We start from the raw sequence: 25,972 nt of genomic DNA on the forward strand, positions 1-25,972 counted from the left end.
TCTTTTCCCTCGCGGCCGGGCACAAACCCCACCTGGTCAGGGTGTACCAGGAAGTTCATTACTGTCTTCATTCTATTTGCTAGTACCTTTGCAAATAGTTTAGTATCTACATTTAAGAGTGAGATTGGTCTATAACTGGCACACTTGGTCTTGTCTTTCCCTTCCTTTAATATGACAGTAATAGAAGCAAACAATGCCTCTCTACTTATATCATATTTTTCTCCAATTCCATTCATATACCGACAAAGTTCCGGTACCAGAATTTCCTTGAACCTTTTATAATAGTAGATTGTTAATCCGTCAGGTCCTGGGCTCTTCCCTAATGCTGACTCTGCCAGTGCGTTATTTATTTCAGAAACCGTTATGGGGCTTTCTAACTTCTCTTGATCTATTTCCCCTATCTGGGGGAGTCTCGCGTTATTAAGGTATCTGTCTATTTTGTTTATATCCCCCCCTTTTTCGGGCTTCTTATTTTTTATAGCGTATAATCTCACATAGTATTTTTTGAATGTTTCTCCGACCTCCTTTGACGTATGCACCAAGTCCCCATGCTCTGTTTGAATTTTCTCTATATAGTTAATAGCTTTTTTCTTTTGGAGTCTATTAGCCAGGTATTTTGTGGGTTTGTTCCCGTCTTGGTAACTTATTTTCCTTAGTTGATTAAAGTATTTTTTTGTTTCTTGTTCTCTTAGCCCTTGTAGTTCTTCCCTTTTAGTTAGTAATTTTTGGTATACCTTCTTATCCGCGATCCCGAGTTTGTGTTGTTGTTCTATCTTGCGAATTTCCTCACTTAGTTTATTGGTTCTTTCAGCCCGTTCTTTTTTTTTTCTGTGTGCCTCTAGCGATCAGGATCCCACGGATATAAGCCTTGTGGGCATCCCAGAGGACTTGCCCCGAGATGCCCTCGGTATCGTTTATGGAAAAATACTTTACTAATTCTCTTCCTACTACTTCACCACCTTCTTTATCTCGGATTAATTCGTCATTTAACCGCCACCTGGTGGCTGGTTTACTATACCCAGGGATCTGTATCTTCATTTTTATTGGAGCGTGGTCTGATTGTGTTATTATTTCTATGCTTGTTTCCAAAACTGTTTCAAGGACTCGATGTTCCACCAGGATATAATCAATCCTGGAGTACGTCCCATGCACAGGAGAAAAGAACGTATAATCCAATTTTTTAGGATGTTGTGCTCTCCAAACATCAACTAGTTGATTCTTATTCAAATCTTGAATAATCTTTTTCAATTGGACCTTGCTCCCTCCCCGTGCATGGGACGTACTGTCCATTTCAGGGTTCAAACAGAAATTCAGGTCTCCCATCAACACCACATATCCACATTTGAATTCCTGTAATTTAGCTAAAGTTCTTCTCAAATATGTTATGGGGTTCTTATTTGGGGAGTAAATATTGGCCAATGTATAGGTTGTATTGCCCAGTTTTCCTTTCAAAAATAGATCTCTTCCTTCTGGGTCTGTTTCTCTTCCCTCAACTAAAAAACTGGTATTTTTCCCGAACCCTATTGCAACTCCCCTCGCTCTGTTAGTAATCGTATCCCCATAATACCAGCTTGGATAGTCTTTAGAATGCAGCCTGATCTTAGACGTATGTGGAATGTGTGTCTCTTGCAAAAAGATCACATCCGCCTGATAGTGTGTCAGTTCCGCCAAAGTTTTGTGCCTCTTTTTTGCAGTGTTGAGCCCCTTAACGTTGTAAGACATAAAATTTAAATCCTTTTTTTTGTTATCCATATCTTATCTTTTTGACTGGATTACTTTCTTTTTCCTGGAGGATTTTACTACTGACATGTCCCCTTACCCCCCTCATCCCCCTTATTCCTCTGGGAAACTCAGTTTAGCAGTTCTTCCATCTTTAAATGCTAACAGACATGCTGGGAACCCCCAGCTGTATCTGATGTTCTGTGCTCTCAACTGTTCCAGCAGTGGTTTTAAAAGGCGCTTTCTAGCCAAAGTCTCAGGCGCTAGGTCTGGGAAAATTTGTATTTCTTTTTCAGCGTATTTTAGTGGGGTTTTCCCCCTTAATTTTCTCCAGATCTCTGCCTTGTCTTCATAGTGTTCAAATCTAACAATAATGTCCCGCGACCTTCCTATCTCGTCTGGCCTTTTCTTCCCAACCCGGTGCGCCCTCTCAATCTTGGGGAATGCTTCTTGTCCTCTATCTATTATTGGTCGGAATATATCTTCTATGATCTCCTTTAGCTCTTCTCTCTTATTTTCTGGGACAGATCTTACTCTCAAATTTTGTCTTCTGATTCTATTCTCTTGGTCTTCGAGTCGATAAAGAATTCTCCTCTGATTTCGACGTGTAACTTTGGCTTGTTCCTGCGCTTTGTTGAGCTCCTGGGCTTGTATATTGATTTTTTCTTCTACGGCCTCGACTCTTATCAATAAATGTCCCAGGTCGCTTCGTAACATACTTATCTCTGATTTTATGGCATTCTCCACTTTTGAGAGCATCTCCCTCATCACTTCTTTTGTTAACCCGTTGTCATCCGGTCTTTGATCTTCCCATTTACTTAATTCTAGTTCGCTCTCGGTTGTCAATTCCTCTCTAGATTGATCTGAAGTTCCCTCTGTTTTTTTATCCATCCCGCTGCTCTCCTCCGGGTTAGAGGTCTGCTTATCCTTCCCTTCGCCCTTCGGGCTAGCTCCTTGGTTCATATATTGTTTTATAGTGCTTTCAGTACGTTTATTTTTTGGGGTCTTAGAGCCGCCTCCCTTAACGGTTTGTTTTGCGGTTCTGCTCATGGTGTTTTTTTCTTTTATCTCCCGTGGTCGTCTCCCCAGTTTGATAGTCTTCTTATAACCCCTTTGTCTTGTTATATCTTCGCAGCTTCTTTTGCGAGACGGGGGCCTATATTTAAAGACCACCTGCGCGCTTCAGCTATAACAATCCGTTTACCCACTACTAGGGGGTTTCCCAGGTTGTTATCCCGTTCGTACTGTTCCCTGCGTTTTGCAATTGTATTAACCTTCCAGTGATATTATGTATTTCCTACCTAGGTAGGTAGAGCCTTCAGGGCCGGCACCAAACGAGGCTATTCCTGCGTTACCGCACTACGTTTCCTGATACTGTCCAACCTATAGTCTGCGTTAAGCATCCCCTGTGGTGGAGTTATCAGATCTAGGTGTTGTTCCTCTTATTCCAGGTGACCTCTTATATAAGTCCACCGTAATGCCCTATAACAGAGTCGCACCATAGGATTTCTAGACGATTATGTCATATGTAATGATTACAGCCAGTTATTTCCTCAGACAAGTCAGTCAGTTAGGTATACTTTATCATACTCTAAAATATCAGCAGAAGGGATTTTCCCCTCTATTGCACCATGCCTAATACCCCCAGCCGCTCATAACCATTGTACAATTAGTCATGCTTCTTCTGGAGTTTGATGTCGAGTTTGATGTCAGGTGCGTTTATGCTGGCGATCTCTGTAGATGATCTATTGCTTACTACTGAGAATCAAAAAAAAAAAAAAATTTCCAAGCTGTTCTATCATTTGTATGGTTCCTTTTCTGTTACTGTCGTGTCAGCAGACCATTGGATAAATTAAATAATTCATGTATATTTATAATTCATGTAGTGATGGTTCTTATATAAGCTAATGAAAATTGCACAGACACTACTACACGTGTCTGTTTCCTCAGTATATCAAAATTACTTCAGCCTAATAGCCTCTTTTTAAACATCTCTATAGTGACTGTTTTCAGGCAACTAGGAAGGAGAAGAAGGTTTTCACAGCCAATAGAAGGGTTTCACAGATAGTTTCTCATGCTCCCCTTCCCCTTCCTTAGCCTGTAACCACTCAAATAGCTTTGACCATCAGTGGCATGTGCTACTTTGCAGACAATTAGGGTAGTACAGAACAACTTTCAAACGAGAAATCCCTCTGCGGCTGCCAATCTCACCAGCCCAGTGACTACAAATAAACAGTCACATTTAAAAGTCCATCTGTAAAGCCTTCTTAGTGATGTTCCAGGCTATTATACTTCAAACCGTCTCCTTCCTTTACTTTTGAACGGCACTAAATTAATAAATCACAGTCTGACAGTCTGCCGGAGACCTAAACAGATTAACCAGAGTGAGTTACGAGATATCAGCTGGACTTATCTGAGTGTGAGCGTTGTTCCTCTGTGTGCTGGCTTGTTTTCTGCCTCAATGTTCCGTGCTTGTCACATATATCCTTCCAGCATTCCACTGAGATCCTGTGCGGAGGAGGTATAATGGGAGGGGGGGAGAGCGGGGGTGAAGAGCGAGAGACAGAAGGTCCTCGTCGGCAATGCCTGTTCGCTTGGCCAGCTGGTGGACGGGTGCCGGAGAGGTCTCGAACGATGTTTTTAGCAATAAATACTTCAGTTCAGCGGGTCTGCCAAAGCCTCTCACCCTCCGGCTGTCCCGCACTTTCACTTCCGCACGCCCTCTCCGGCAGCCTCCTCAGAGCCCCTCCCCCTTGCAGAACGTCCCTACGTCATCCCCCCGGTGTCCTGTCACTCCAGAGTCCTTTGTTTAAAGTGGTTGTAAACCCTTCCCCACAACTTTGTCTCATGTAAATCAGCATAAAAAACCCTAGTGAACACTGCTTGTAGATATCTCCTTACTTGCTTAGTATTGTTGTAATCCTTGTTCTGTAGAATGAAGTCACTGAGCATGCCCAGATCTCCCCTGATTTGAGGCACACTCTATCTGTTATCAGGACTTCCTACGGCACAGCACTGAACTCTGCTAATCACTCAGAGCTTCCTCCTACACACCATGTGACCTCACATAGTCTAAATATTGGCCATTACTGCAGTCTTATCAGCTGAAGCTGAGAAGTCTGACAAAGGGAAACATTAGACATAGGCATAAGTGAATACTATGAAATAAACACGTCAGCTATGAACAGGGAAGCAGGGTTGCCATAGAAACTTTGGACTGAGGAGGAGGCTTGGTTAACAGTACAGAAAGTGCTCAATGTAAGGGTGGAAATACACTCCACTGTGGACTCAGAAAACAATACTTAAGATGGCACTGCCTAACCCCTGGAAACAAGTTTTTTAAAGTTTCTTTAAACAGTAAGTAATATGCGATTTGGGCTGGATTACAGTGGCTATAGTCTGATAATGACTTATTATAATGGACTAAATGAAAAGAAGCATCAGAGTGGGAGAGTTTACTTCCTCTTTAAAACCTAAATGTGCTCTCCAAACATTTTGCCTTGTGTTTGTAGACAAGTAACTTGTATCTAGCGTAATGGAATTTTCTACTACAGCCTTCTGGCTCTTACACAACCCTGGATTCCAACATGTCATGGAGGTAGCTATGGCTGACTTTCTACTAAAACAACTGACTACATTGTTGAAACAGGAGTGTAATCACTTTTTATGATTTTATTTACTGCCTCTGATGCAAATAATATTTGAATCAAGAGGCGCATCTCTTGCAGATAGAATGTACCATTAACCTCTTTGCAAGTAGTATTCTCATTTATATTCTGCATTCTAGTTTTACCTTTTTTAAAGATTGTGGTTTTTATTAAAAAAAAATGTTTTTTTTCTTTTTGATGTAGTTGGAAACCAAAGGTATCGAGACAAAAAACAGTGAAGTTCTTCCAGGACCAGCACATTTCAATACAGATGGTGTGAAATCAGGTTTGTTTGATTTGCATTGCTTGTAGTCATTTTTTATTCTAAGCTACCTGCAATTAAACCTTCTCTAAATAGATGTACCTTTTTAATACCAACGGGATATAAAAACAGAACATCAAGTCTGTAGAGTCCATGCAAGGATCACTGGAATGGAATTCAGAGTAGCAGCTTCATAATCTGTGTAGCTAGTAAGGAAATAACACAGACTTCGCCCTTGATAAATCAAGATACAAATTAAATTAATATCCAGTCAAATGAACAACTGTAACTGCACATCCAAGACACCTATAAAAATCATAGTGTCTCCCTCGGTTGGCAGTATAGTTGTGAAGTGAGTAAGTCCTGATAGATTGCCGAGTGTGTGGCTCAATTACACAAGTGGGGAGGCAAACCATAATGTCTGCACACAGATTTGAGCAAACGGTCCCCTGCTGCCGAGGCAATGTTTCAAGGCCTCCAGCTTGAAAATGTACATCTATTCAGACGTGCCTTTTATATTTGATTGCAGGAAGCTTATTGTGCCTTTTTTGTGGGTTGTTTTTTGGTGTATGTAGTTCACCAGTCTTTCTGGTGTCCACAGCAGCAACTATCTGTAATAATTTGATATTGTTATTGATGGTAAAGTTTTGGCCCCTTAGGATTGGTGCTCCTTTTTTTTTAGTAGATTTTTATCACCTGGGTTGCAGACAGTGAGAGGTCACGGTAGTTGGAGGATATAAATGTGGCTAGTTGTACAGTAAAGAATCGGTCCAGACCCCACAATACATCAGGGGACACAGAGCATCATCATCTTGTCAATAGGATTGTGCTGCCATCTTCAGGTGATTGGACACTGGAAAAAAAAGGAAGTCCTCCCACAAGCATAAGCCCTCCCTGTTAGGTAGGGCTTCAGTGTTTTTTTGTTTTGTTTTTGTTTTTGTTTTTTGCTAGTGTCTAAAGACTATGGTCACATCTGTGCAACTGTCTGCACAAAAATAGCTGGAGTTCTCAACTGTTCCATCTTGGGGATTGGGAGACTGGCTCTTTGCAGATCCATAGCTTTACACCTTGTCAACACTCAGAAGAATAGTACCTAGATGCAGGGCCTCAAAGGTTGCCAGTCGAAATGGACCCAGGGCACCAAATGCAGGAGGCGGAGAGAGTTCTCTGCATTCACTCCAACTGGCTGAGCTGCATGTGACGGGTGGAGTGCCCTGGCAGTAGTCATATTGGAACTCCTGGCAGCTGTTTGCTTAGGACAGAAGGCCACAGCAGGGTCTACCAGGTGGGTTGACGGATCGCAGCAGATCTTTATGGTGCAAGTAAGGTTCATAGCAGAGCTTTCCTTCTTGACTATTGATTGCAGTAAGTATTAGAGGCCATATGCATGCGCGCGCACCTTGTGGGGGTGGTGATGCATTGGCAGGTTTGGATTGGGCAATCTTCTGGGGTATTCAGTGCACTAGCATTTCCTGGCACAATGCCCTCTCAGCTGGGACCGCTGTGTCCAGCAAGGACCTAAAATTGCATATATTCAGCAGAGCCTACCTCGATGGAAGAGAGGAGGGGATGTTGGGGTTTAGGTGTTTTTTTTTTTTTCCAGGTAGTTAGGAACCTGGACTCAGCCCCCTCATGCATCATCATGGTCATAAGTTTGTTCCATATCTCTCCCTCCACCTATCTGGTGTCTCCACTACCTCCGGAACAACCTCCCCCAGTTCCTTTGTGACAAGGGAGGAATTCTCATCTACCATCGCTGCATACTTGCCAGAGGAGCAATCAGTGGAGGACGAGGAAGATAGGGTTTCTCTCAGACCTAAAAGGGCCTTTGAGTTTTTCCTGCATAAGTTGTTTGTACACAGCATTCCAACTTTTTTGGAATTGGTGATGTAAGTACAATCGACATAAAAACAGAATGCAATGATTTCCAAATCTCACAAGCCTATATTTTAACCACCCTACTCCCTAGCTATAGCCAAAAGACTGCTACAGCGGGGGCTTCCAGTCCTGGGAGGGCATCCATAGATGTCCTCCCGTAATCGTGCTGCTCGCACGCTCTGAGATCGTGTACTTTTGGATTTGGCTGATCACAGATCGGAGTAAAGGGCTAATCTCAGCAACCATTTACTTCCGTGATTAGTTGTAATTGGTTGCACATGGATTATATGGAGGTTTACAGAGACTTTACAGGTCTGAGTGCTGTGTTCTTGAGGCCCATCAGGCATTGCACAGGAGGTAGTAGCTTGGATGCATTATTCCAATTTACCATCCATGCCGCCTCATCGGTACCACCTCATCAGGGCACATCAGTGAAGGAGAAAAATTACCTGTTTGCAAAATGTTATAACCAACTATGAAAAAAATGTGTTTTTTTTTTTTTTTCCTTCCCCCCCCTCAATTTTAGTTTTTTTATTCAGCAAAAATTGTAAAGCCCAGTGGTGATTAAGTGCTACCAAAATAAATCTCTATTTCTGTGAAAAAAAATGATAAAAATTTTGTTTGGATACAGTGTTGCATGATCGTGCAATTTATCATTCAAAGTGCGACAGCGCTGAAAGCTAAAAATTGGCCTGGGCAGGAAGGGGGTATAAGTGTCCAGTAATCAAGTGGGTTATCACAGTAGAAAATATACAATGCATCAAATGGTTTTTTAAACATTTTATGTTTTCTATTCTGAATAAAACATGGCTTTATGAGATTTGCAAATCATTGCATTTTGTGTTTTTATGTCAATTTTACACATTGTCCCAACTTTTTTGGAATTGAGGTTGTATTTTAAGTTGCGGTTTCCCAAGTCCACCTGGAGATGGGTAGGATTTGGATCATGGTTTCCACCACAGCATTTAAAATCCTTCCCTGTACATCATCACTTAAATGAGGTTTTGTACACAGACAAGGTGTAACATCCAATAAGGTTTTCTTTCGTTCACTGACTGACACATCTCCAGTATTCTTGACCATAGGGTTGTTATGCCACCTTCAGGAGAGGACTAGGCAGAACATGTTACACATGTGCAAAAGCAGAACTTTCTAGTTCCACCCAAGGGGCGGTCCCTTCAGTAACAACCCCCCAGCCTGCTTCCTGCAGCTTCAGTTTTTTTTCTGCCTAGTGAAGGTGATGGACCTAGGAACCCCGCGGGACCGTCGGTCCTGGGATCTTTTTTGCAGAAGTTTGCCTCTTGCGCAAGATTTGAGATCCTGTGATCTGCTATCAACAGCCGGCTAGGTGACAGGCTGGATACTCTTATCCTTGTAGTCTTCCCAGCCTGGCCATCAAGCGTGTGCAGACAATAGCTACAAGCTGGGTTGGCCACGACATGCCCCTCAGGCTCCAGGGGCGGTCGGTGAGCGCAACTCTCCAGGGCACACACATGACCAGGCTACTGATGTCTGAGTCACAGTGTGCCATGGCCAGCAGCCACCCCGTACTCTTCGGGAGTGGGTCTGTGATGGAATGTACCCAGCTCGCCCTGATGGTAAGTACAGCTCTCCCTGTCTCGGCGGGGTTGAGCAGCTGAGCGTTGCCTGGGAGGTCGATTCGGGGGGTCCCTCTCCTCCCTCTCTTAGCCAGGGGGGCTCTCACCTTGGATGGGTGGCTGTGTCTGTGGGCTCCCCGCTGGGTGTCTGGAGGTCTGCACATGCTGATCGCCATAGCGATGTTCTACCGCCATTTTTTTTATTTTTTTTTTTTCACTGTCCTTCTCTGTGTACAGTTGTTTGTCGGCCATGTTTGGTGTGACTCAGTGGGACGCATGGTCAGGAACCATTTTACTGTAGTTCAGCGGCCATTTTCCCTGTGATGTCCTTTTATACTGGATGCCCGGCAGCCATTTTGTTGTAACCCAGCACGGGTTTTATGCTCAGCTCTTGTCCCTGAGGCTCAGAACAGCGTGGTCTTTCACTCAGAACACTTGGGAGCTGGCACTAGTAGCTGAATGACGCAGAACTCGGTCAGGGTGGTGAGTCCTACGGTGGGGGCCCCTCAGCCTGCAGCAGCTAGGAGGGTAGGACAACCTGTCGTAAGTCCCCACAGGTGGCAGACAGTGTGGGTCAGCATGGCTTCAGAAACTGGTGTTTCTTCCCCCCGAACTCCCAACAATTGCAACCAGCTTGTCTGCAAACAGTGCAGTGCCTTTGGATGCTTTGTCGGTGGTCCTTGATACGTTCGTTGCCAGGATGGAGGTGGTGCTGGGGTGCAAAGGTGGTAAAAAGTGGCCCCTGCTCTGTTGTTTCAGATGACACTGACCAGGACCGATCAGACAGTGAAGATGAGTCCTCGTCCGGGTCTGCAACAAATCGCTAGTTGGAGCAATTATTACAGCTGTGCATGATGCAGCAGATCCCTCTGCTTAGGTAGCGGTCCCTTTTGGGTCACGTAAGCCAGCCCGTACACCTAAGGTCTTTCCGTATCTGACTTATTTCGATTAAGTTCATATACAAGGAATGGGGAAGACCGCAACGGACCTTTTCGGTCCCAAAAAGTGCAGTGCGTTACCCCTTTGAGGAGAGCCTTCTTAAAAAAAAATGGTCGGCTCTTCTGGTCGTGGACCCACCAGTATCCAGGTTAAATAAAGATCCCGGTAGAGGGTACTCCTGCATTTAAGGACCCCACGAACAGGAAGGCCGAGGCAGTGGGCCGTTCCTTGTTTACGATTGTGGAGTCAGAAATGCGACCAGTACTGGCCTCGGCACTTGTGTCACAGACACTTACTGAGTGGGAAAAAATTTTGCACCACGAATTGGGGGAGCAACAGGCTTCTGTCTGCGTGGAACTAGCAGACCAGTTAGTTCAAGGCCTTAAGTACGTTTGTGATGCAGCCCTGGATACCCTCCCTGTTATCCAGAGCTTCAGTGTCAGCAGTGGTGCTGAGGCACCTGATTTGGCTAAAATGCTGGTCCACGTACCAGGCATCTGAAAAAGCCCTGACGTATCTACCCTTCCTTGGTGAGCGGCTCTTTGGAGCCTCGTTGGATGACATCATTAAGAATGCCACAGGTGGGAAGAGTACCTTACTCCCACAGACCAGGAAGACTAAGGAGCCACCCTGTAGGCAAGGGCCCGGGGCTTCAGCTAAATGCCCCCAGCCCGACAGGATAACCTTTGAGGGACAAAAGCGTCCCTGGAACCGCAAGCCTAATAAGCCTGCGAGCAAAAGTGCTGCCGTTTTGCCCTCGCCCGTCACATGGGTGGGGGGTCGCCTTCGGGAGTTTGCAGCCCGGCGGGCCTCTCGGCTGTCCGACCAATGGGTCTGCAAACTGATTCCCTCTTGGCCACCAAGCAGATTCTTCCCCTCCAGCATACCCTTACTCCCAGCTCGCCGGGAGGCCCTCATGGTGGCGTTAAGGGACCTGCTAAGTCGCGGGGTGATAGCGCCTGTTCCGGAGTCGGAAAGATTCCAGGGGTTCTACTCCAATCTGTTTTGGACGTACCCCTTCTTTTGGGGACTACAATCTTGGACCTAAAAGTCCTCAATTGCTTTGTGACGGTACAGAGGTTCAGAATGGAATCAGTTCACTCAGTAGTAGCTGCACTCCCTCAAGGGGACTGCCTGGCATCTTTGGACATCCAAGATGCGTACCTGCACATACCGATATGCCTCCGGCATCAGAGGTTTCTGCTATTTTGCAGTTGGGGAAGCCCACTACCAGTTTGTGGCTCTCCCTTTTTTGGCTTGGTATCAGCACCCCGAGTCCTTTACCAGGGTATTGGCTCCAATTTGGCGTTTTTGCGACAACGCGCGATCGTAGGTTGCCAAGACTATCTCCTCCTAGGAGCATCTTCTGCTTCGAATTTAGAGGATGTGGCGGTCACCATGCAAACCCTGCAAGATTTTGGGTGGCTGTTGAACCTAAAAAAAGTTGGTGCTTATACCGACTCAGCATTTGGAGTACCTAGGCTTACTGCTGGACTCCATGGAAGCGAGAGTATTTCTCCCTTCAGACAAGCTGCAGACTCTGAGCTGCAGTGAAACTATTCCTGAACCGCAGGTGGTCGTCGCTACGCTTCTGCATGCAAGTCTTGGGGCTCATGGTGGCCTCCTCCCGAGGCAGTGCCGTACGCCCAGTTTCATACCAGAGTTTTGCATAGATCTGGGGGCCATAGATCTGAATTCCACTGTCTGTTTCCGAACCTTGTGTGATCCAGTCCAGGTGTTTGAGAGGTAAGATAATTTAAATTATTCTTTATTCTTTCTGAGTCTTTTCTTCTCTTTCTCTTGCTTCTGGTTTAATGTGTTGTAATTGCCGACATTGGTATTGATCGTATAATATCTAGATGATCCAGTGCTCGTAGACAGAGACACTTGGGGACGTTGTCTAAGGTAAAAAATTACGTCGCCCGCTGTCCGGACAGATAACAAAAAGATTTGAGGTATACCGAATGTCAGAGGTTTATTGCCTGACTATTTTAAGCGCTGTTTAGTTAAGTGATCTACAAAGATCGCAAGGCTAATTTTCTTCTGTGTGTGTTTACTTTATCTTTGTTGATGTTTTTTTTTCTCTTGTATTGACATGGTTTTTGTGCTGGTATTTCTCAGCAGATAAGAAGGCAAATTCACTGAACTCTCTCCCCCTCCCCCTCCCCTCATGGAAGGATTTCTCCTGATCCTGCAAGACGTTGTAAAAGTTAACCCTTGATTAGCTATGACAATACAGAAGGGTTATATTGTATATATTGAAACTTAGCATAAAAGAAAAAGAAGGTAGATGGCATTTTGGAGTAAATAGAATGAATGTTGTAGAATTATCAGGTGGCTTGATGAATGTGAAAAGAAATGAAAAAAAAAAGGCTGAGGATTTTTTTCATTGCTACGAAGGTCAAGAAGCTGTTTCTCAGAAACAAGAAAATGCAGATTGCCTGACAGAGGTTAATTTGTGCATCTGTGAAAATATTAGGACTTTTGGTGGGAAAAAGAGTTTGAAAAATAGTCTAAGTAAATATTTATATTGGATTGGAGTTATTTTTAGAATTCATAGACTTTCAACTGTGAAGTGTTAATGATGCAATGCTGTTTATATTTGGGTACATTTATAAGTCAAAAGGCTAAGTTCTGAATCAGAATACTAAAAAAAAAATTAAAAAGAAAGAAAGTTCTATTTTGGGGTCCTGTGGATAAGCTTAAAATATCAGGACCCAAAGTTCAAAAAAGGTATGGGTTAAAAATGGCGGAATATTGGCTTCAGCATGCTAGAATTAGGGTAGAAGGAAGAACAAAGGAAAAATGCCAAGCCCAATTGCCCCTAGTGGACAAAGAGGATGATCTCATCTGCTGTACCCAGAGACCACCTCCCTATGATGGTCCTCCCCCTCAGGTGCAAGTAACTGCCCAGAGTAACACCTTCCCTGTGACATCCACCCCTGTCAAAGGAACCGCCTCTGAACAAAACCCCAATTCCACTTCCTCAATCTCTCCAGACAGTAGTTCAGTCTTGGAGATGAACAGATCGATCCTTGAAACATTAACTGACGCCATAACTCATGTACTAGGTGCCCCAGCAGGAGCCAAGAGACTAAGTAAACCTCCTATTAGGTATGGTGTGGAGGACGGTGAGGAATACCCCTTGATAGAGGTCCCAAACCCAAGGGGAGGACAGAATGATGCACTGGGCCAGCCATATCCCTTGACTATGACTGTTTTTCGACCATGGACTGACAGTGATATACAAAAGGCTACAGAACACATAAAACATCCAAAATTAGGTCCAGCTGAATTCATTGAAAACATAGAGGGATTACGGAACAGTTATAAAATGAATGGGGTGGAAGTAGAGAGAGCCCTGAGGAGAGTATTAGGGTCAGATTGGGCTTCGGTAAAGGGGGATTGGGACCCCTGCGCCCCAGCAAATGCACATGGACGGGGGGATCCATTGCTTCCAGAAAGCCCAGACTTAGGAAACAGGTTGACTGCCCTACTGAACAGATGCCAGCTTAGATGGGTACAACGGACTGATTGGCAAAAAAATAAAAATAAATATATGACAGTACAAGAAGACAAAGAAAGTGTCAGTGACTACCTAAATAAATTACGAGAGATTTTTAGAGTGTTCTCCGGGCTCCCCGAAGCTGAAGATGTGTATAGTGCATATTAGCAACAGCTAAAGATTGCTTTTTTTAAATGGATTGAAACAGGATCATAAGGATTACATTGTTTAAAACATGGTTACTTACCGAACTGCATCAGTTTTAGATGTTTTACAATATGCTAAGCATTCTGAGAAGTATTTGAAAGCGAAAGCAAAAAAGAATGTGAAATTAAAGGTTCTTATGCAAGGTGATGAAAGAGAGGAGGATGCAGAAGAGTACACTGCTGAGGCAGAACCAGAGGGGTCTCATAGAGGAAGGATTACTCTACAGAAATAAACAGTGCAACGAGAGTACTTCCACCCTGTGTACAAGCACTGGTAGCATCAGCGGTGTAGTGGTTAGCACTCTCGCCTAGCAGTGAAGGGGGTCACTGGTTCGAATCCCAATCATGACGCTGCCTGCCTGGAGTTTGCATGTACTCCCTGTGCCTGCGTGGATTTCCTCCGGGTGCTCTGGTTTCCTCCCGCACTCCGGAGACATGCAGGTGGGTTGATTGGCTTCTGTCCCGGTTTGGCCCTGGTATATGAATGGGGACGTTGGATCCTTGGGGGTGGAGAACGATGTGGGTGTACAGGGGTAGAGGCTAGACACTCACTCAGGCTGAACCGGATGGACTGGTGTCTTTATTCAACTTTACTAACTGAAAAGGTACCACATGCAGTGTTTGTTATCCTGTTACAGCAAAAGAATATCACATTTGAGCCCAGCACGACACCTTTCCTGTATGACAATACTTTGACACAACCTCACTTAACAATACAGAGGTGTACTACATTAAAACCATCCACACTACTACCACTTCCTACTGACGGGTATAAACATGACTGCACTGTTGCCATCGCTGAAAAGGTACTGCCACGAAGTGATCTGAAAGATGTACCATTATCTAACCCTGACATGATACTTTTTGTTGATGGTTCTAGTAAGAAAAATCCAGATGGCACAAATGCAACAGGATATGCAGTAGTGACACAGGATGAGATTTTGGAAGCGGGGCCACTACCAAAACATTATTCAGCACAAGTTGCAGAACTTGTAGCACTGACAAGAGCATGTATACTGTCAGAAGGAAAATCTGTAACCATATACACTGACAGTCAATATGCCTTTTCAACAGTGGATGTTTTTGCACAACAATGGAAAAACAGGGGGATGGTCACCTCCAGTGGTAAACCAATTTCACATACGGACTTCATTTTAGAACTCCTAGATGCAATACAGTTACCAAAAAAGCTTGCAATCTGTAAATGTCAAGCACACACAAAATATACGGACCCCATCTCAAAGGGAAATAAAAGGGCAGATGAAGCTGCACATAAAATAATGACGAGAAATCATAGTGATAGATCATACAGTCCTTACTGATATGCAGCAAAATGCCCCCCCCTGGGGAAAACAATATTGGAAAACAAAGGGTTGCACAATAATTGATGATATTTACACATCACCTGAAGGGAAACCGGTATTACCAAAATCTTTATTTAGGTACGCAGCAGTATTGACACATGGAGTAACGTATGTGTCAAACAGGGGGATGACTGAGATGTTAAATAAAGTATGTACAGCCTATGGATTCACAAATTATTAAAAAAAAAAAAAACTTTTTGCTCTCAATGTCTTATATGTGCAAGACACAATGCTCAGGGAGGTATAAGACCACAGAAAGGGAAGTTCCCTACACCGCAATATCCATTCCAACACATTTGCATGGGTTTTATTGAATTAGACAAATGTGAAAGGAAGAAATATTGTTTGGTACCCAGGCACCCTGACCAAATGGGTGGAGATATTCCCGACAGGAAGTGCAGATGCACAGACTGTAGCCAAAGCATTACTAAGAGATATTATTCCTAGATTTGGAATCCCTGAAAGGATTTACAGTGATACTGGACCCCATTTTGTAATTAACAAATATACAACATTTGACAGAAGTGATGAGAATTAAAGGGAAATACCATTGTGCCTATCATTCCCAATCAGCTGGATTGGTAGAAAGACATAATGGCATTCTAAAAAGCAAACTGAGAAAAGCTATGGAAGAAATAGGTAAAAATAATTGGATGTATTGCCTACTAGTAGCTGTGACCAGTATGTATATCACACCCCCAAAAGAAGATGAAAAAGGTGCATGTGGGAGATTGGGTCTCAATAAAAAGTAATAAGAAAAAAGCAGTGGTACTCCCCAAGGTGGGATGGTCCTTTCAAAGTCCTTTTAACTACCCCTACTGTGATAAGGATTGTAGAGAGGTCTACCTGGATTCACCAGTCCCATTGTAAAAACGTTTTACAGGCAGAGTAGGGCCAGTTGGCTACAAGAGGTCCAGAAAGTCCGGCTACAAAGGGAGGTCTCACACAAGGTGGGACTTGTCTCAAACCGGTGAAGTCTCCCTCCCCTTCCAACTCCCCTATCCTATCCGCTGGAACTCTGTAGCTGGTTAGAATGAAAGGGACAGTAATTATCCTTGGGTAACTGGTGACTCTAGGAGAGGCATCCATAAGAGGGGGTAGGCGCTATGGAAGAGTAGAGGAACTTTTGGATTGGGAAAGAACAGGAAAAGCATTAAATCTAACCTTTATAGAGGGAATAACTAGCACTATACTGGTAGACTTCTGTCAGATTGCAGATTGTGGGGATACAACTGGGGCTAGAGGACTTCTATGGGCAGATAAATATATCTGCTGGCTCTGGAATAAGGTAGGATGTCAAGCATGGGATCAGGCCCTGTGGACTACAGCGCATCAAGATTGGGGGTATAATCAACCAGGGGCTAAAAAGAATGGTATAAAGGAGAGACTCATAATCACAAAAGCGGCCAACTCCCCCTGCACAAATAGTAAGAACTGTAACCAACTATTAATAACATTAACGGAGCCGAGGAAGGAAGATCAGCGGTTGTATTCCATGGGAGCATGGGTGTCAGGAACTGACCCCTCAGGAACATTTTTCCTTGAGGTATTACCTCCTAATAAAATTAAACAACAGGAAAAAGTAGACTCAGAAGGGAAAGAAGAAGGCCATACTAAAATAGAAGTTCTGAGTATAACTATAAGATTCACTAACCTAACAATAGAAGATGCCATAGCTTTGGAGACGGGCTACCAAGAAAAAAATGAGTGGTTAGAATGGTTGAGGTACACGGTTAGAACTCTGAAAAAGGAAAACTGTTTAGTTTGTGCCGGAGCCAGACCACATTTAGCAACAGTTCCTTTTCCTCTAGATCACAATACAGAACCAGAAGGTTTAAAATGTATGTTGCAATTGTATAATAAGAGCTATAAACCTGAAATAAATTCTACTTGTCACACATTGAGTTTGTTGTTTCCCCCCAGTACAGAGACCTCAGATACCTCCAGCGGTTACCGCTTATCCGGGCAACTTTACTTGTTTTGCACTCCCAGGGAACCGTAGCGCGGTGGATCTTGGGTCATTACCTGATGACTACTGTGTGGAGAGGATTAACACGGACAACGGTGACTGGGTTGAACATGACATTCAGAGAGCTGATGTCTGGTGGATGTGTGGGGATAAGAAACTGCGAGCTAGACTACCAGCGAATGCCCAAGGGGATTGTGCTATGGTCCAGCTGGCTATGCCCCTGAGAATCCTGTCAGAATACCCGTGGACTAAGAGTCACCGACAGTATCGTAGGGACACCTCTCCCTTGGGGTCATTTGACTCTCAGATCTACATAGATGAGATTGGGGTTCCTCGCGGGGTGCCAGACGAGTTTAAAGCCAGGAATCAGGTGACAGCTGGGTTTGAGTCTCTTCTCTGGTGGGTGACTATAGATAAAAATGTTGACTGGATTAATTATATATATTATAACCACAACGATTTGTAAACTATACTAGGGATGCTGTGAAGGGCCTAGCAGAACAGTTAGCCCCCACATCTCTAATGGCCTGGCAGAACCGAATGGCTTTAGATATGGTCTTAGCTGAAAGAGGAGGGTATGCAAAATGTTTGGTAGCATGTGTTGTACATTTATCCCCAACAATACAGCTCCTGGAGGGACCGTGACCAGAGCCTTGGAAGGACTGACTGCGCTATCGAATGAATTGGTGGAAAACTCAGGTATTAATGATCCATTCACAACTTGGCTTGAAGGATGGTTCGGTAAATGGACTGGATTTATCATATCATGTTTGATCTCAATCGCTGTGGCTTTGGCTGTTTTGGTCACTTGCGGATGCTGCTGCATTCCCTGTATTCAAGGACTTTCACAAAAACTCATTGAAACTGCAGTCTCAGGAACAATGTATCAAACCCTCTCTACCTCCGAGGAGACCTATGTGGACATTGAAGCTCAACTTAATGACATACAGTCCGAAAGTGTATAACACAGGGACTTTCATCGAAATGTGTGGAGATAAAATAGTCACACAAAGAGGAGGGAATGTTAGAAAAGTTTTAAATGTTTATTGTGTGACTATTAGAAAAACAATAGTCCTGAGACTGATTTGTTAAAAAGCTTACTTCTGAGCACATTATTGTATAACTCATTGTATTGTTTTGTCCTAATTAACTCCATAGTAAGTATGATGATTAGATTTAACTAAATATGATAGCCTAAGAATGCACGGAACATGTATAGCTTATAAAGTGCAAGCCTGTGCCATGACACGTTATTTATGTTCTTTCAGCCAATAGAAGCACGGAGATGTTATTCTTGTGGGATATGTGAGGGCGGAACACTTTCTTTTGTTGAGACTTTTTCTTCAGCTTTCGTCTTGTAAGCATGTCTCCCTGTTGTGGGCCACATCAGAAATAAATTTTCCTGCTTCTCAGAACACCTGATGTTTTTTTTACTGATCACAAGGGAATTTCCTAACATTTTTCATCAATTTTTGCCTCCATTAATATTAATATATAATATTATTATCCCTATTATGAATTGGAACTTTTAATTATTATACATAAATCTAACTATTGTGAATTATGTACAATAAACTATTAAGGTGATGATATTGTCTACCACGTTATCTTTAATCATATAATGCATATTCCTGTGGAATTACCACCATGTGATTACATACCTCAATACCTAGCCGGGCTCCATATAAAGTCCCACCCAGCCCCCCCCCCCCCCCTCTTTTCTAGTTTGGACACTGCATCAGCATGACAGCCAAGCACCTTGCATTTTCAGAAACAGATGCCAACAGTAGCACACTACATTTTAAGAGCACAATCCATTTTTTAAAAAAAAGCCTGCACCAAGAACAAAGCAAAAATACTAAATTCTGGACTCTCCCAAAAAAAGGTCTATACAAGCACAGCTTTACTAAAAGTACGTATTAGTACAAGTATAGGGCTTTGCCCTATCAACAGCACTGGGTCAAGTGGTAAACACTGCATTGTTTTGGCAGGGGAGAATATACATATGCCAAAGTGTATTTTTTTTTCACCAGGCTGCAGTAGCAGACTGTGGTAGCAAGTAGAACTTCCTAATGTCAGACAAACTTATTGTGCATGTTTATCATTGCTCAGTGCAGGGTTGATTTCAGCTATACAGGAACTATCCCAGTGAGTTGCATACTTGGTTTGCATGGTCACCGACATGCAAGACAAGTCTGCCGAAAAGGATCTTACTAAACAAGTATGTATACATATACTATAGTAAATGGAAGTGCAGAAGCATCCAGCAGTACCACCACCTATTTAATATATCAGCAATACCAATGGGGCAAGGTTTGCCCATATGATTGTTTTCCCCCATCAATCATGGTTATCTCATGTCTATGTCCAAGCTTAAAGTGGAATTCTGCAATCTCACTAATCTTAAAACTGCTCCCACTTGCTTCTTTTACTAACTAACCTGTATATAAGAAATGTATATACTTCATTTTCTGTCTGCTGCTCTCCAGTCACGTGAGTGGCTTCCCTCAGCTATCAGTGAGGCGGGTAGTGCTGACAACAGATGGCGAATAGTAAGCCTATGGCTATGTAGTTCTGGCTCACTCAGTAATTCCAACCATTGCTGGAGTGCTCTTCACTCTCCCCTGTAGCCGGTGAGGCCGACACAAGAGAGATCATGTGACCGGACCAGAGTATATGCATTCTTCTACAGGTTAATTAGTATTAGTTTTAAGATTAGTTAGAGATATTCTGGAATTCTACTTTAAAATAATTCAGTGAAGACAGCTGAAAACACTTTTTTGAAAGTCCTGGCACCAAGTCGCAACATAGAACTTTTCCTGCATAGCCGTTAAGATAAAGCAATTTAAAGCCTTGCACATGGTTTTTCCTTCTCCAAATCTGACAGCTGTATAGCCAACAATTATCAGTTACCAAGTGATCCGATTTTTTTTTATGTTTCTTAACTATTACTCTTGGTTCTGAAAAGAACCTACTCAGATACTGGCTAATAAGTTGTTACTGTTAGGAGAGATCTCAGAGAATCTGATACATGGTATATTACAGAATGACCAATGTATACCTGAAATTGGATATCAACGTGCCATTCACAAATCCCCCTTCATGGCAATATCCTAAGTTTGCAATACCACGTTTAATGCAAGATACAGAGTTAGAAATGCCAACTGAGGAAAGGAAAGCGCCCTGAGGCGATTCAGTTCGTATAGGTAGCGCTATACAAGAACGACACCCATTTAAGTCAGGACATGAACATCACTTAAGTATTAAATGGACTTAGGTTAACAGAACAGCATGAGTCTAATTTAAGGCATTGAGCTCTTAGCAGCACTGAAGACAAACATTCTTTTTATTTTTATAAGGAACCAGGAGTGTTAAAGATCCATTCCAAAAAGAATTACATATCCAGTAGGCTTCTTCTCATTGCTTCCTTAATAGCAGCATCTGTAGGAAAGGAATTATACATATTAAAATCAGCCTGTTCAATTACAGACTTTATGCTCAAGAAAACGATTCTTCATAGTAGATTTTAATCACAAAAAAGTATCATGACAAGGGCACATTTACACATGTGTTTTTCCATAGGCTTTCTAGGAAGAGGGGTCTGACTATCTTGACAGGGCATACAAGTCGCCTTTATACAATGTTTAACATATGGTACACCCTTGTTCTTAAAGCGGTAGTAAACCTGCACTTTTTTTTATTTTTTTTAAACTTGCAAGGCAAAGGCATACTGAGCTAGTATGCAGTGCATACTTGCTCATTATGAAATACTCACCTTAGAATGAGGCGCTGGTATCTCACCTGATCCACGCAGAGGGAGCTGACATGTTGCCTCGGCGTGTCTTCCGGGTATCCGGGCGGGCGGGCAGAAAAGTAAGAGTTCCAGACAGGAACTTGTTCTAGGTCAGTAACAAAGGGCATCAAAGCATTACGAAAAGAGAAGAGAACAAGAAGTTGGGCCTTTAAATGAGGCAATGAATGGGTGAATTCATCTGCCTCCATCCCTTATGTGTATAAACTGGAAAGAGGGAGGGAGGAGGGACTTTATATGAAGCATTATATTACCATTCAACCCCAGCCGTATGCTACACCATTGCAATCATGTGATTCTAAAATTCAATAACGTAACTTTATCATCAATTTTTGCCTCCATTAATATTAATACATAATATTATTATCCCTATTATGAATTGGAACTTTTAATTATTATACATAAATCTAACTATTGTGAATTATGTACAATAAACTATTAAGGTGATGATATTGTCTACCACGTTATCTTTAATCATATAATGCATATTCCTGTGGAATTACCACCATGTGATTGCATACCTCAATACCTAGCCGGGCTCCATATAAAGTCCCACCCAGCCCCCCCCCCCCCTCTTTTCTAGTTTGGACACTGCATCAGCATGACAGCCAAGCACCTTGCATTTTCAGAAACAGATGCCAACAGTAGCACACTACATTTTAAGAGCACAATCCATTTTTTAAAAAAAAGCCTGCACCAAGAACAAAGCAAAAATACTAAATTCTGGACTCTCCCAAAAAAAGGTCTATACAAGCACAGCTTTACTAAAAGTACGTATTAGTACAAGTATAGGGCTTTGCCCTATCAACAGCACTGGGTCAAGTGGTAAACACTGCATTGTTTTGGCAGGGGAGAATATACATATGCCAAAGTGTATTTTTTTTTCACCAGGCTGCAGTAGCAGACTGTGGTAGCAAGTAGAACTTCCTAATGTCAGACAAACTTATTGTGCATGTTTATCATTGCTCAGTGCAGGGTTGATTTCAGCTATACAGGAACTATCCCAGTGAGTTGCATACTTGGTTTGCATGGTCACCGACATGCAAGACAAGTCTGCCGAAAAGGATCTTACTAAACAAGTATGTATACATAGATATACTATAGTAAATGGAAGTGCAGAAGCATCCAGCAGTACCACCACCTATTTAATATATCAGCAATACCAATGGGGCAAGGTTTGCCCATATGATTGTTTTCCCCCATCAATCATGGTTATCTCATGTCTATGTCCAAGCTTAAAGTGGAATTCTGCAATCTCACTAATCTTAAAACTGCTCCCACTTGCTTCTTTTACTAACTAACCTGTATATAAGAAAAGTATATACTTCATTTTCTGTCTGCTGCTCTCCAGTCACGTGAGTGGCTTCCCTCAGCTATCAGTGAGGCGGGTAGTGCTGACAACAGATGGCGAATAGTAAGCCTATGGCTATGTAGTTCTGGCTCACTCAGTAATTCCAACCATTGCTGGAGTGCTCTTCACTCTCCCCTGTAGCCGGTGAGGCCGACACAAGAGAGATCATGTGACCGGACCAGAGTATATGCATTCTTCTACAGGTTAATTAGTATTAGTTTTAAGATTAGTTAGAGATATTCTGGAATTCTACTTTAAAATAATTCAGTGAAGACAGCTGAAAACACTTTTTTGAAAGTCCTGGCACCAAGTCGCAACATAGAACTTTTCCTGCATAGCCGTTAAGATAAAGCAATTTAAAGCCTTGCACATGGTTTTTCCTTCTCCAAATCTGACAGCTGTATAGCCAACAATTATCAGTTACCAAGTGATCCGATTTTTTTTTATGTTTCTTAACTATTACTCTTGGTTCTGAAAAGAACCTACTCAGATACTGGCTAATAAGTTGTTACTGTTAGGAGAGATCTCAGAGAATCTGATACACAGTATATTACAGAATGACCAATGTATACCTGAAATTGGATATCAAATTGCCATTCACAAATCCCCCTTCATGGCAATATCCTAAGTTTGCAATACCACGTTTAATGCAAGATACAGAGTTAGAAATGCCAACTGAGGAAAGGAAAGCGCCCTGAGGCGATTCAGTTCGTATAGGTAGCGCTATACAAGAACGACACCCATTTAAGTCAGGACATGAACATCACTTAAGTATTAAATGGACTTAGGTTAACAGAACAGCATGAGTCTAATTTAAGGCATTGAGCTCTTAGCACTGAAGACAAACATTATTTTTATTTTTATAAGGAACCAGGAGTGTTAAAGATCCATTCCAAAAAGAATTACATATCCAGTAGGCTTCTTCTCATTGCTTCCTTAATAGCAGCATCTGTAGGAAAGGAATTATACATATTAAAATTAGCCTGTTCAATTACAGACTTTATGCTCAAGAAAACGATTCTTCATAGTAGATTTTAATCACAAAAAAGTATCATGACAAGGGCACATTTACACATGTGTTTTTCCATAGGCTTTCTAGGAAGAGGGGTCTGACTATCTTGACAGGGCATACAAGTCGCCTTTATACAATGTTTAACATATGGTACACCCTTGTTCTTAAAGCGGTAGTAAACCTGCACTTTTTTTTATTTTTTTTAAACTTGCAAGGCAAAGGCATACTGAGCTAGTATGCAGTGCATACTTGCTCATTATGAAATACTCACCTTAGAATGAGGCGCTGGTATCTCACCTGATCCACGCAGAGGGAGCTGACATGTTGCCTCGGCGTGTCTTCCGGGTATCATGGCTCCGTCGCTGTGAGTGGCCGAACCTACGATACATCACTCCAACTCATGTGCGAGGGAGTCTTTTTCCCAGCAAGGTCTGGCAGTCCTCAACAGCACATGCTACTGTACTGTTGTTCAAAAAGTCTATACAACCGCTTTAATAAAAAAAAAAAAAAAAAAAAAAAAAGTTCTCATAAAATGCAAGCATACAGTGAGGTAAAGTATTTGATCCCCTGCTGATTTTGTAGGTTTGCCCACTGACAAATGATCAGCCTATAATTTTAATGGTAGGTTTATTTTAACAGTGAGAGAGAGAAAAACAAAAATGCCCCCAGAGAAAAACGCATTTCAAAGGTTATAAATGGATTTCCATTTTAATGAGTGAAATAAGTATTTGACCCCTTCGCAAAACACGACTTGGTACTACTTTGTGGCAAAACCCTTGCTGGCAATCACAGAGGTCAGACGTTTCTTGTAGCTGGCCACCAGGTTTGCACACATCTCAGGAGGGATTTTTTTCCCACTCCTCTTTTCAGATCCTCTCCAGTCATTAAGGTTTAGAGGCTGACATTTGGCAACGCTAACTTTCAGCTCCCTCCACATATTTTCTATGGGATTAATGTCTGGAGACCAGTAGGCCACTCCAGGACCTTAATGTGTTTCTTGTTGAGCCACTCCTTTGTTGCCTTGACTGTGTTTTGGGTCATTGTGTGCCGGAAGACCTATCCATGACCCATTTTAAATGTCCGGTCTGTGGGAAAGAGGTCCTCACCCAAGACTTTACAGTACATGGGCCCGTACATAGTCTCTTTGATGCAGAGAAGTTGTCCTGTCCCCTTAGAAGAAAAACACCCCCAAAAGCAAGTTTTATAGCAACCTCTATTATGGATGGTGTTGTTGGGGGTCATAGGCAGCATTTCTCCTCCTCCAAACCCGGCAAGTTGATTTGATACCAAAGAGCTCGATTTTGGTCTCGTCTGACCAGAACACTTTTCCCCCAGTTCTCCTCTGGATCATTCAGATGTTCATTAGCAAACTTCAGACGGGCTTATAAATGTGCTCTCTTGAGCAGGGGGATCTTGCAGGCACTGCACAATCTCAGTCCTTCAGAGCATAGTGTGTTACCAATTGTTTTCTTGGTGACTATAGTACCAGCTGCCTTGAGATAATTGACAAGATTCTCCTGTGTAGTTCTGGGCTGATTCTTCTTCTCGTGATCATTGAAACTCCATGAGGAGAGATCTTGCATGGAGCCCCAGACCGAGGGAGATTGGCCATTATATTGGTGTTCTTCCATTTGCGAATAATTGCACCAACTGTTAAGACCCTCTCACCAAGCTGCTTGGTGATGGTCTTGTAGCCCATTCCAGTCTTGGGTAGGTCTACAATCTTGTACCTGACATCCTTGGACAGCTTTTGGTCTTGGCCATGGTGAAGAGATTGGAATCTGATTGATTGCTTCTGTGGACAGATGTCTTTTATACAGGTAACATGCTGCGATTAGAAGCCCCCTCTTTAATATGGCTCTTTACAAGACAGAGCCGCCAATTCCGATACCCTTCTGGCAGAGGATATGGCAACCAAAAAGATAATTTTTCTTGTACAAAGTGCAAAGGGAATTCCCCGTATAGGCTCAAAAGGCTGTTTCTGTAAAGCCGACAAGACCAAATTCAAATCCCAAGGATTCAGGGGTGCCCTGACGGGAGGCTTAATCCGTGTTACCCCCTGAATAAAGCTATGTACCAGAGAGTGAGAAGCCGTTGAAAGAATACTGATAAGGCCGAGACCTGGCCCTTGATAGTACTCAAGGCTAGCGTAATTTCCAACCCTATTTGCAGGAATTCAAAGATCCTACCTATGACATACTTCCTGGGGTGCCAACCCTGGATCCACATAAGGAGACCTATGCCTTCCAGACTCTATAGTATGCGACTCTGGAGGCCGGCTTACTAGCATTAACCAAAGTAGACACTACTGAAGGAGATAACCCACGGTCCTTTAGAATGTGGGTTTCGATAGCCAAACTGTTAAATTTAGCGTTTGTAAGGTAGGATGGAATACCGGAACTTATGCGAGGTGGTCTGGCCACAGCGGCAGGGTCCAAAGGTCCCCTACTGCCATCTTTATGATCTCGGCAAGCCAAGATCTTCTGGGCCACCAGAATCACCTCTTTCCGTTCCTGCTTGGATCCTGCAGAGAAGGCGCGGAAGCAGCAGAACCGGAGGAAACGTACAGATCAGTGAAAACTGATCCCATGGAAAGACCAAGGTGTCTGTTCTGCACGCTAGCGGATCCCACATCCTTGACACAAAGTTGTCGACCATGTTGTTGAATCTGGACACAAACAGATCCACGTCCAGAACACCCCATCTTTGAC

The 25,972-nt window shown here is 43.0% G+C and overlaps 1 protein-coding gene across 1 annotated transcript in view; it reads left to right on the plus strand.

Annotated features, from left to right (window-relative positions):
- LOC143989392 (DNA primase large subunit-like) overlaps nucleotides 1-25,972 on the plus strand; it is a 226,666-nt gene that overhangs the window by 8,919 nt on the left and 191,775 nt on the right. Inside the window, exon 2 of the mRNA XM_077489511.1 lies at nucleotides 5,571-5,652. The gene's annotated coding sequence lies outside the window, so the exon portion shown is untranslated. The remainder of the gene's footprint in view (nucleotides 1-5,570; nucleotides 5,653-25,972) is intronic.

The sequence above is a fragment of the Lithobates pipiens genome, unplaced genomic scaffold, assembly GCF_037356315.1.
Source record: "Lithobates pipiens isolate NorthernLeopardFrog02 unplaced genomic scaffold, aLitPip1_a1.2 Scaffold_18, whole genome shotgun sequence".
NCBI lineage: Eukaryota > Metazoa > Chordata > Amphibia > Anura > Ranidae > Lithobates > Lithobates pipiens.